Source organism: Protopterus annectens, chromosome 5.part0, assembly GCF_019279795.1.
Source record: "Protopterus annectens isolate FY-2018-M chromosome 5.part0, PAN1.0, whole genome shotgun sequence".
In the NCBI taxonomy this organism is placed as follows: domain Eukaryota; kingdom Metazoa; phylum Chordata; order Ceratodontiformes; family Protopteridae; genus Protopterus; species Protopterus annectens.
In genome coordinates, this window is record NC_056735.1 from 1,008,763,599 (window position 1) to 1,008,777,676 (window position 14,078).

Here is a 14,078-nt window from a genome sequence, read left to right on the forward strand (position 1 = left end):
ACTTCTTGTTTGAGCGTGTGCCTCATTATAGCATTCTTCAGTTGGTGTGTGTAGATTTATGATGGGCGTCATCAGCCACGGTTCCAGTGCATAACCTGCATCCCCCAGAAAATTATCCTGTGGGATAGCCCCCCAGTAACCATCTCATACAGCTCAGAGTTTTGCTAGATATGTGAGCTGTGGTAACTTCCTGGGTTGCCAGCGCTTACATTCAGGATGATTCTCTTAGCATTACACACAACCTGGCAGTTAATGGAATGATAGCCATTTCTACTTATTCACACCCTTCCCTGTTCCTCGAGTGGTGCTTTGATTTCTACATGTGTACAGTCTATAGCACCCAGATATTTAGGGAGGGTGCTACAGGTTAGAAATACTGAAGCATTATGGCTCTGTCCTCAGGTGCATGAGGAAAATATAGGTGCTCACTGGTACATTGCAGCCTAGCATTCAGGAATTGATGAAGGATCCTGGATGCTGATGCCTGTGCCACCCCCAACATATCTCCTGTTGGTGTCTGGAATGTTTCTATAGCTTAAATTCTAAGTGCTACACATACCTTAGTCTCCACTGTTATTTGTTCCCCTTGGATTGCCCTTGCTCTCATTTGAGGACAACAGAGGTCACAGAGTTCCTGTAATGTGTCTATCCACCTTGTAATGCTCTATAATTTCCACCCCATGCAGATTATGAAAAGCTAAACTGGATCTAAAACCACTTCTCCGTCTTGACTGTGGTCTATTAGCAGCAGCAGCATAGACATGGGCCTGCTGCCCATAAACATGAACAAGAGCAACAGCAGCCTCTAACATTCTTTTCATGTAGCCTAGTTTCCATGGCTATATTCCAATAGGTTTTGGAATTCACACTGGAAATAGCACTGAGTCTACACAATTGACTTGTTGAATAGTCCCTGCATCTTGGATTGGTTGATTAGCATACAATTCAGCTGCTTATGTTGTAATTAGCATGCCATGATGTTTATCATGTTTGTGGAGCTTTCCACTCTGTGCAGAGCTGCTTACTGAATACAACATACAGATGGTTTTAGATTGCTATGTAGGCTTTATTGAATCTGCACCTAGGTCTTTATCTTGACTGGAAAGAAATTTAACCATTACTGACCTTAAAGTTGGAGGATTTTTCTTTAAGGAAGAGTTAGAAAGGGATCTCATTCAATGCCAAAAGAAAAAGCTTCAGGTAAATTCAAAGTCTTTGGCAACCTAGTGTTTGAAATCTGAACCATATTTTCTCCTTCTTCCCTTTCTGGAATACCACAGATATTGATATTCTTGCTTCTGGATCTTGTTTCCAAGTCTACTATTTTTTCCAAAAATAAGCTATTCTGTTTAAGAACAAACTCCATATGATTTTCATTCTCAGCCATTCTATCATCTAAGTGATTAAGTACTTTTTCTATACCAGAGATCTGTAGACACAGCAGTCTGACAACTTCACTCAATAAATCTGTTTGCTTTTTACATTCTTATTTTATATTGTCTATTTTGTAACCTAGTTTATTCCTTTTCAGAGACAGGTCATGAATGCTGTTGAGAATAGACTGCAAGTCTTTTTTCATTGAAGTATCCCTAGAATTAGATTTAGAGTATCTCATTTTGAATACAGTAAAGTTATTAATATTTCTTTGACAGGAAAAAATAATAAAACATGATAAAACAAATTTTCTCAGATATGTTTTGTTGAAAAAAAGCCTATTTATATATCCATTGATTATAAAGTGATATTCATTTAAATCCTGTCAAGCTTATTGTAAAAGAAGCAGAGCAAAACATCAATGCTGTTAAGTGATCACTATCTTGGCCATTCCCCTGATTATATAACTTGCTTTCCATTCAATTTACTCTCCTAGGGCATTTTTTTTTCTATATCTGTTAAGAATTTACTTCATTATCTTCATCTGGCCTCAAAAACTGATGGCAGTTATTCTGATGGTAAGAACTATTCTTCTGTATATTTGATTAGTGTGAATTAAAATAAAACCTTATCCCTGTTGCTTTTCACTGCCTTTTATTAACTACTTACTTCTGGCATTGTAGACCTACAGAATAATTATTATATATATACTATATAGCTATAGGTGAATATGAGCTGAAACTTTCTGACTCAGCTAACATGGTGTTCAACTAAATCTTAGAAACTTTTAAGTCTACTTCCTATTTAACCAAGTGATTTTACTGTTGAGCAGATTAACTTTTTAACTCATGGCTCATTTAGAACAAAACTTCACAGTATTGGAGTTGGAGAAATGTGATGTCCATGCCTACATAAACCCATAAACATTCTACAATGGGTTAAAGTAAATACAGGAAAATATGCTTAGAATGTGAAATGCCAATCATTTCAGGGATCTTGAAATCATGTGATGTTTGGAAATAGATGTGATTGAGATAATACAGGCAGAAGATGAGCTCAGGAAAAATAGATATTTCTGATAGTTAAAATGGGAGTGTGTTCCTAACTATATGACTTGTTTTTTTTTAAATAGTTATCATCTATGACTTCCATTCCACAGATCATTACCCAGTTAGAAGTCATTATCATGGATGAGTATGCCAATAGAGAAGCATTTTGTAGCTTCTGTGCCACTTTATATAGGTTTGGCAGAGATACAGACATCCTGTCATGACAATTTTTGGCAACCCTGGTACTATCTGCTCTGCCCAATTAAAGAGGAAATCTCAACAAGCCTATAACCTTCATATAAGTAGCTCAAGCTGTAGCTAAGCTAAAGGCCAATAAGACAGGTTTCCTCTAGAACTCTATTATTGAGGAGGACATGACTTATGATTGATATTGGTACAAATCTATAATTCCTGGTACAAACAATGTAACTGAAATCTCAACCAGGTTATGATTACAGTCATACTGAACATCAAGGCAAAGTATCGCAAAGTTTTGAGATTTCAGGCCTGTATAGCTAATCAATGTTGACTCCAAGATTTTGGCTAAAACTGTAGCTCAGAACCTGTATGGAGTAATCCCCAAAATAATCTATGAAGGGTAGAATGGATTTGTGAAAGGGGAGACATATCAGATAATTGATGGGATGTAGTAAGCTTTTTGTATAAAATTAAAGGGTTTATACAGGGGGCAGAACTTGTATTCCTTGATATGACAAAAGTATTTGGCTATTTATGTAGGGAAATTATTTCTAAAATGTTAAGAGTTAAGGAATGAGGATACAAGTTCATGGACTCAGCAAGAAACATATATTTAAAGTCATCCATTAGGGATGATGATTAATGGACATCTCTTGCAGACATTGGATATAAACCATGGTTTGAGACAAGGTTGCCCACTATCTACCAGACTGTTCCTTTAGGTGATGGTGGAGTTAGCAGTCAAGGTGCATCTCTTCTTGAGAGAGATGGAAGAGTCTTCTTGAAAGAGATTGAAGCATCTATGAGGGAGTATAACATCTTTCAACAGATGACTGTTAATAACTTATTGTACAGAATATTGAACATGTTCTACTCCTTTGGCATGGTTTTGGGCTTTATCTTGGTGGTAGCTAAGGTAGATGTAAAAGATCTGATGGCACTCATCGAATAGAATAGGGGAAGTTTTATGATGCCTTGGTCAAATTCTCCATCCTTGAGTCTCGCTTGAAAAGAGGGTACTATTCCCAAAATAACCCAGTTAACAAAGGATAAATAAATGAAAAAAGTGCAGCATAAAATCAGCATTGCTTCAGTGTTCATGGGCAGACACTACCACAGATAAGGAGCAAAGTATAATTAAAACAGGAGTCTTCAGTAAGTACCTGGGGCTGGTGATGAGGTTTATGCAAAGTAGAACAACAGATAACTCACTCAGTTCTGGGGAAAAAGGCTGTGGGTTCTCTTCTCACAAAAGGTAGAGTAAGACTTAAGATCTGATTGCCCACTATCTTCCAGACTATTCATTTTGGTAATGAATGAGTTAATCGTCAAGGTACATCTCTTCTTGACAGAGATGGAAGACTTTATGTGAGAGTATAATATCTTTCAGCTGACAACTGTATGTCATACTGCAGTGGCATTAATAAGGTATTGGGCAAAACATTGAACATTTTCTACTGTTTGGCAAGGAGTTAAGTTTAGAAGGAGCTCATGTGAATGTAAAAGATCTGATGACACTCATACCTCTCAACTGTACAGATTTTCACATAGTGTCCAGATTTTTGCTTCATATTTTTGGTCAGTTTGTTATAAAATTGTGATTTACTGGCAAATCACTGAGGACTAAAGTCAGAAAATAATCATAGACATTTGAGTTTCAGATGTCATATCCTTCAGAACATGTCTGCTAATGTAAAACCTGTTATTCTGTCAACTTTCTACATTTGTAGGAGCAATATTTAAAAAGTGTCCCTATTTCTGGGCCTTTGTACCACCGTTATTTGTGGCTTTGTCCAGATTTCTTTCTCTAAGAGGTTGAGAGGTATGATGACACTCAATGAAAAGAGTAGGGGTTCTTTATTGCATTTACAAATATATATATCTTATGTACAAATTTTGAACATATATTTACATTATTTATAATATTTACAACACAATTCTTACATTTATATTAAACTTTACATTTTTTATCCCCCACTCTCTTGTCCACAAAGTCATACTTTCTTCAAAATCTCCTGTAATAACCACTTTCTATTGTATTTTACTTCATTAATTATTTTCTTCCATATTATCCATATTATACAAAATAATTTTGCACCCGGTTTGTGTCCTTTTGTTTTACATTTTTATAATGTCCATATTCAGTCTTATCCATATTAATACATTCAATGTTCTGCAATTCTTTTAAGTATCCTTTGTCATACATTTCCTTCCACAGTTTAAATGTTCTTTTACACTTTATAAAAACATGTTCAGTTGTTTCTAATTCACATCAATGTAAACAAATTCTATCCTTTCTTGAATTATATGGCATGTCTGCCTTAACTGGCAACTAACTTATTTATAACCGTCACAAAAAAAATCTGTACATTCTATATGTTTTATATACCTATTAATTCTCATTTTTACTGCTTTGATCTTTTCTTCACCTGTGGTGTTAATCTTGGTGGCTTTGAAACTGCCCACCCCTCTTGTAAATTTGTGTTTGGATACTCCTTCTGGGCCCATCTCATTTGCTCACTCAACTGAGTGCAGTGAGATCATATTCTGATTTCAGGCACTCCTACTGTGTACAAAGAGAGCATCTGGGAAAAAAATGTTAAGCTTGTTCCCTGCCTTTCCTGTAAGTAGTCTACACTGCTTGTGGGCTTCTGAGCCCCCAGACCTTTCTGTGTTGGAGGGAAGCCTTCTAGCTTAATTTTGTTTCTTAGAACTAGCCAGTTTTCTAAAATCTGTTTCTTTGAACTCAGCACTTGTTCAGAACTCATTGTAAATACTAAATAAGCTGCAAATTACTATAGCACTCAACTTTCCTCACTTGTCCAGAGGAAAACAGTTTTTAGTACTTAATAAATAAGCACCTATCCAGGCATGTCTAAGGGTCAGCTCCCGGTGATTTCTCCTGTCTACCTGATGAATCTGAGCATCTTGGGGCAATGCAGCAATTGCCTCATGTACACAGACAACACTCTCCTCCTACCACCCAACACAACAACCTGTGAGAGATGCACTTATATAGCCAAACTGGAAGCAAAGCTCTCTTCACCCAAGACTGGACTAGACAGTCAAGAGGAGAAGGTAAACCCTTGCACCACACCACACTCATCACATAGTCCCTCAAAACCTACACTACCAAAACACACACATAGAAACACAAAACACACACCTATATTCATGGAGGCTCTCAATAAAAACCTGCCCAAGCATCAGGAGCCTCCAAAGCAGAAATGCAAGCAAACTCTACCCCCCAACACAACCAAAATGACACATAGCCCACAAACTCAGTGTGCCACTCACACACAGCCCATAAGGCATAACGTACCCAACACTCTAGTCATAGGTGACTCTATAGTCAGGCACACTGATGTTCCACTCACCAGGCTAAACAAGGAGAAAGTTACTGTCAGCTGCCTGTCAGATGCCAGGATCTGCCACATAATGCATGCACTCAGGTCACTCCACAACAAGTACAAATATGACACTGTCATTGTCCATGTTGGTGTGAATGATCTGAGATGTACCTCCCTGGACTACATGAAAAGAGACATGGAGGAGCTCTCAGATCTTGTAGCCCAGGCAGGTATGACCCTAGCCCTGAGTAGCATCCTGCCATCACCCAGAATGATACCACAGTACAAGGACAAAATGATTGACGTCAACAATTCGCTAAGCTTCTGATGTCATTCTAAGAGGATCCAGTATTTGTCTGCCTGGGACGACATGATCGACAGACCATGATGCTTTGCCAGAGATGGCCTGCAGCTGTCACCCTTGGGATTCCAGATACTGGCTAAGGCTCTTGCCACCCCTATAGTGCCTTTTTTAGGCAAGGTTCAAATGACAAATTCACCACCGTAACAGGTACAAGCAAGCAAAATCTGAGGGTAATGCTACTCAATGCTAGAAGTCTAAACATCAAATTGCACTCACTCGAGGCACTCCTTAAAATGGAGAACATTGACATCTGTGCAGAGACAAAGACCTGGTTCAAAGCTCCAGAGAGCTCCCCTGCATTACCAGGCTATAATTCACACCACACCTTTCGGCCACCTAATCTGGAATGAAGCACTAAAGGTGGAGGCGTGTCCATATTCATTAAGGATATCCACACCTCCAGGCTAGTTGCACAGCATAATGCATCCGAGATTATCCAAGTGCAACTAACTCTGGGCAAGACTGCAATCCAAATTGTAACTTGCTACAGACCCCCTACCATGACCCAGGATTCCCACTCCTCATTTCTTGATACACTGGAAAGTATTAGGGTACAACCCAACACCCTAATAATGTTCGATTTCAACCTTCCCACCATTAGCTGGGAAAACTACTCATGTACCAACTTTTTGCTCAACATTTTCTGGAATTCTTAAATTCTAACGCCTTGGATCAACTTATTCACACCCCCACCAGGGGCAGCAATATCCTAGACCTGGTCAATACCAACATGGGCAACCAGTGTTCCACACCATAGGTCAATTCCTCGTTGGTCAGATCTGACCACAAGCTAATCACACTAGACATCCACATCCCGCCCCACCCCCAGTTAGGGAAACCACCGTAAAAAACTTCTCCAAAGCCAACTTCACACTTCTTAAGACAGAAGTGGCAAACTTCATAACACCCATGCAGACGGACAATAGAGGTACGACTGCTGAATCCAACACGAATGCACTTTATAAACACTTACACGAGTGCATGGATCATGCCATCCCTAATAGAACCAAAATGCTATCCTCCAAAAAAGCAAGCCAATCTGGTGGTCCTCTGCCATAAACAAACTCTACAACAGAAGAAAGAAACTGTTGCAAAAAAAAGAGTAAAATCCTATGACTGGAGAAACTCCCTGGTCAACCTCAGTAAGAAGCTGAGATCCCTCATAAAATCCTCCAAAGCTAGTTATGAAAACAAAATTGCCACTGACTCTAAAGACAACCACAAAGCATTCTATAGCTATGCCAATAATCTCAATGGCAACACTCAGATCTGCTCTGAGTTACAGCACAATGGCACTAAATATACAGAACCAGCTGATATTGCTAACATCCTGGCAGATAGTTTCAGTGCTAACTTTAGCCCCCTCTCACCCCTAGAAGGTCCATCTCTATACCAGAAGAATGCAAAGTTCCTGTAATCACGGCTGCATAGGTAAAAAACACACTCTCCAAAGCCAAGAACACAGCATCCATGGGACCTGACAATATCCCAGGCTGCATTCTACACGAACTACAGAATGAACTGGCACCCTACCTAAGTACCATGTTCAATCATAGCCTCACCTCAGGTTTTGTACCCATTGAATGGCACACCACAATGGTTATCCCACTCCACAAAGGGGGAGCCACGACGGACCCTGGGAACTACTGCCCCATTAGACTGATGAGCCTAGTCTGCAAGGCTATGGAATGTATCATCATGGAACTTATAAACAAAGACATTGGTAATCTCCAAACTCTGGACCCTACCCAGGTCAGATTTGTAAAAGGCAGATCATGCTCCTAAACCTGATAGACTTCTTTGAAGCAGTCAACAAAGCCATAGATGAGGGTAAGGTGGTTCACACAGCTTATCTAGATCTTGCCAAGGCTTTCAACACCATCCCCCACTCTGGAAATATAGATAAGCTCACTAAACTAGGTATAAATTCCTATGTCACAAGATGGGTTGCGAACTAGCTCATGGAAAGTACCCACACTGTGAAAGTAGCAGACTCCAAATCAGACTTCAGACCAGTGACAAGTGGAGTACCACAGGGTTCAGTCCTGGGTCCTCTCCAGTTTGGTATCTACGTCTCTGAAGTACAGTCTAACACAGAAGGTCTTTGGCTAACAAAGTTTGCAGATGACTGAAAACTAGGAGCCATAATCGAAACTCCTAATGATGTGGACATACTACAAAAGGGCCTCACTGAGACAGATGCCTGGTGTCAAAGCCATGGCCTGAAGCTCAATGCCAAAAAGTGTATTATCATCCCCTTTGGTAAAAACTCTGTACCCATGAACTACCACATAAGTGGCAGACTACTTAATGCCGAAAGTGTGATAATAGACCTTGGGACACAGGTGGACAGTAGTCTCTCCTTTGATAATCACATCGTCACAGTGGACAGGAAATCCTTCTACATGGCTCACCTCATCACAAAAGGTTTCTCATCCAGAAAAAAAGAGGTCATTGTTCCCCTCTACTCATCAATCATTAGACCCATTATAGAGTACAATGTCCCTTTTGGAATGTACCTCACAAGACATCTACAACAACTGGAAAGGCCACAGAAATACCTCACAAAGAGGTTGCTGGCCTCAAACAGATGACCTACACAGGCCGTCTCAAAAAACTCCAGGTTTACTCCGTCGCATATCGTCTACTCAGAGGCGATCTCTGCCTAACATACAAAGCTCTGTCAAACCCAGATCTGTTGGATATGCTCCACTTAAAGAAATCCAAATCCCTCCGAGCTACATGCACTAGGGACCTAAACCTTGTCACCACAATAAACAGAACATGCCGGAGGGATAGATACCTGTCCCAGAGACTTCCCATACTCTGGAACAGACTACCTATCTATGTCAAACAGAGCTCCTCATTAGCACTCTTCAAGAAAAATCTTGATGATTGGATGGAAAATAGGAAATTCACCCCAGGGATCACTTCTGTGGCTCTGCTTGACAGGGGCATAGGAAAATAATTTTCTTGGGTGGCGAAAGCCAGGGTACCTTTTTTGGCTAGGCTTATATAGGACCTAAGGCTAATAGCCTAGTACCTGCCTATGAATCTATGAACCTATATGTTTCCAAAAAACACAAAAAGAAAAATCTAGCAAAGCTAGACTTCTAACAGTGTGATACCTTAAACCTCTTGCATCAGAGGCCTCATGGGATATATGCAAATCACCCTTTAAGGATATCAGGTGTGTCAGCTAAATGGCAATTCTGAATGTCCATTACTTTTTCTTTTGCTTTCATTTTTAAGTTTTTTTATGGACACTTTCAGGCCATTAAAACCAAACCCCTCTAGCTGTGGACATGCATGTTCCTGCCTTCTTATGACATCATCAACACAGCATAAGAGGAATGTTTGACCTTTGGAAACACAGGGTTGTCATACCCAGCTGATATCCATAAACATTAGGGTGTCTACAAAATATCCCAACTAACAAAGTAAAATAAAGTGTAAAAAGGTCACACAGATAACCAACTCATTAAAAAACACAAAAAGAAAAATAACATTGATTGAATTGCAGTGATGATTTTTTTTTTTTTTTGTGGTAAGGGAACCTTGACAGTTTTCAATTATTCTTGCAAGACCTGAATTGTTAAACAGTTTTTTTTTACTTTACCCTGGGAGGGTTTGGGAACATAATATACTTCCTGGATATTCATTTAGAGCTACTTGATGACAGTTTTGGTTTCAGTAGTAGTATCCAAAGGAAATCTACCTTTGTCAATCAGTACCTACACAGGGACAGTCTTCACCCCCAACATATGAAAAGAGGGGTTGTCAAGGAACAACTTATAAGACTGAGTTGTTTGATTAGTGAAGATTCTGTTTTTGGTAGTCAGGTTAACAAACTGACTGGATTTTTTATAGCCAGGGGATATGATTTGTTTTTGGTTATGTAACATTGTTGCTGAAGTTAAGACTCTCAGAGACAGTTTAAATAGTCCCATTTTGAGAGGCAATTTCAGTGTAGCAAGTGGGTGAATCAAAACAACAAGGTGTTTGAGCTTGCCTTCCCATTGCCCATTTCAGATGGAATGGACATTATTAGGTGTGTTATCAAGGAAAATTGGAAGGTGTTGCTTGGAAATTCTGAATTGGTAAATGTCCTGGGTAATGAACTTTTGTTCACTTATGAAAAGGTATGTAACATAAGAAGTGTACTTGAAAGTACTTCTAAGATATCACACAAGGGGATCAAAGGCCTTGTTGGGACTTTTGCTTGTAGTCAATGCAGATAATGTAGATACATAGCCAATTCAAGTTCTGTTGAGTTGAAACATTTCAATAAAGTTATTTGGGCAAAGGACAGGTTTACATGTGATTCTGTGGGTATTGTTTATCTCGCAGTATGTAATTCTTGTAGCAGTTTTTATGTCGGCAAGACCATCAGGTCACTAAGTAGAAGGATTTTTGAACATCTGTTGGCAGTGAGAAACAAAGACAGGAATAATGCACTGGCACAACGTTTTATTATGTAAAAATTTTAAGAAATTTACATTCTTTGTCTTAGCTTGTGGTCTTTTGGTGGGTAATTCCAAAGCCTTATTAGAATGTAAGAAAACTAAATTGCAGATAGCTTTAAGAGCAGACTACCCTCCAGGACTAAATGAAACTATTAACATCAAATGTTTTCTTCAGTTACAAAGGCTTTGATGTAGTGAGCCAAGTTGTTCACAAAATGGGCTTTATTTGCTAAAACACTGTGTAGTATTTTGTTATTGTTGACTATCTTATATATATATATATATATATATATATATATATATATATATATATATATATATATATATTTTAAGTTTAATTAATATGCAATGTTTTGTAGTCCATTTTTAAATTTTCATGACATCACAGTAGCTATTTAGTAAACTTGTTTAATTCCCATCTATCTTTTACTGTAATGTCACTTATTGAGAATATCTCTAGTATATATTCTTTGATTGTTTTCATATTTTCTTCTTGTGTGGTTACTACGTTGCGTTTCTGATATTTTAATGCATTTATTATGTTTGTATTTTCTTTAACCATTGTACTTAAATACGGTGCTACTTCTTTTTTCTTCCTTGTAAAATGTATATTTGTTTAAACAATCTTCTTTTAATTTTATTTTTTCTTGATTCTTTTCATACAACTTTCTTTATTTTTCTATAAATTCTTCATTATTGCTTGCTATGTTTTTGAATACTAAGTTACTAATTTCCTTAAATATATATATATATATATATATATATATATATATATATATATATATATATATATATATACATACATATATAGTTTACTATCATTTTATCATTCTCACTGCAAGTGAATTATTGTTTGTATGAACCGTATAAATAAAAATCCACTGCAGCAAACAACAAAAAAGTCAAATGCGGAAGTGGTGAATGTTCGAATTCAACAAAATTCGAACATTCACAATACATATGCAAACGGAATTACTGTGCAATGCACAGTGAAGAACGTGTTTTCAGGGGGGCAAGCCCCCACCCCCTGCTACTTAGATGTACAAACTCCTGAATCGCACTATAGCGAGGGAAAGGGTACATTTTCCGATTCCCACTATAGTGTAATGTGCATGAAAATGTACAAAGTCACAACAGCGAATGCTTTATTACATTCACTGTTTTATACTTCTACATTTTTGCATTCATTCCTCCAATTCTACCAAATGGGTCAATTTAGACTACTGTGACTCTCACCCATTTGATAGTGAATATATATATATAATATATATATATATATATATATATATATATATATATATATATATATATCCTGTAATCTTTTCAATTATTGCCATTTTAATATCTTCTTATATTTTTCTTTCAAACTGATCCTCCAAATCATCTGGTCTTTATAAAATTCTCTCATACTTATGTGATTTTGCCATAATTGTAGTATATCTTTTGCCTGTTCATTCAATTCTGATTCATTATTTTTATAATTCCTTTTTTCTTGTATCTCTATCCATGTGGCTAAATGGTCTGAAAATCCTGTGATTTTACACCCTTGATATAGTATAATCAAGATGGATGAAACTATAAAATAGTAAATTTTGGTACTTAAATTGCTTCTTTTATCTGTCCAGTCCTTATTTTCCCATAAGTACATTTTGTTATATTTAATCATATCTAAAATTACTTTAGCATCTGCTCATTCTTTATGTCTGTATCTTAAATCACAATATAAAGTCCCTCATTATGATTACTCGTTTAAATTTACATGAGCCATTATTTTTCTAAACTTGGTTTCTCTTTGTTTTTGTAAGGTATATGCATACAGTATATTTACTCTATAAACTTGGTTTCTTATACCTTATGTCTAGTATTACTATTCTTTCAATGAGTACTATTGTATAATCTAAAATATCTATCCATTCTTTACACAGAATGGCTATATCAGAGTATTGTTCACTACCTAAATTCTAAATTATTTGCCTTCCTATAAGCCATTTATTTGTTCTCTTTCTTCATCTGTTATTCTAATGTCTGTAAGTGTTATGGCATCCATATCTAATATTATACACCAGTCTAATACTCCTAACCTATGACAGACATTCTTCATGCTGTTAATGTTAATGGCAAAGATTCTCACTATAATGAATTGATTTGAGCTTCATCCTTTTCCTTTTTATGTTTTCCCTATAGTTACATTTTTAAACTTACACTTCCTACCTGTTACTCATTTACCTATGGGACCTCTTTTGTGTCTTGCTTTTACCCATTTAGTTTCTCCTTCATTGCTTGAATTACTTATTTCTTCTTCCTCATTTCCTTCCTTGTCTTTTATTTAATTCATACTCCTTTCACATCCATTGTTACTTCAACTTCATTTACTTGCTCATTTTGTATTTGCTAATTAGTGTCTAATACAATTTATTCCTTCTGTTGTTCCTGTAATGTTGTTTCTTGTGTATGTTTTTCTAGTTCTGTACAAGCCATCCAAGAATGACCTATATTTTCATATTTTATTCACTTCTGTTCACATTTCTTAGTTTCATGACCCATTTTTCCACATATAAAACATTTTCTTTTATCACTGTTGTTAATTAAATTATCATCCTTGATACATAAAAAAAAAAAAAAACATGTCTTAGGCTGTCCCCAATATCTCACCATACCTTTCTTTTCTTCAGTGTTAATTATATTAAGTTAATACACAATTTTTTCATCTTGCATGTTCTATATTATTCCACATTCCCACCCCCAGTCTATATGCCTCTATTATCATATATTTTTGTGACATGCAAAACATCTTTACATATAGTTTTTAAAAACTCTTTCAAGTTATCTCTTTCAGTTGTGGTTCTAAATTGCACAAACACTTTTCTTGGCTTTTCTGTTAAAAGCCTGCACTACATATGAATTCCATGGAATAATGTATTTTCTTTTATCATATTGCTTTGTAAATTTTTCCATATGTTGAGCCTCTTCAAAGAAAATGTCACAAAATATATCCTTATTGATACAAATAAAGGCCTTTACCTCTCTGGGTTTTATCCCCAGCGATGTTATGATGTTGTCCCATACATCATACCTGTCTAGTTCCTTCTCCATCTTGTTGCTTATCCTTACAAGAAATGTTCTAATTTAGACCGTTTTTCCTTCATTTCTTTCACTCTCTGTCACTGTCTGCACATATGATCTCCCTTCTTCTTTCTTCTCTTGTGTATTTTCATTCTCTTGAATTCTTTCCATTATGTCTCCCCATGAGGCTGCCTTTCCCCTTTCTGGTTCACTT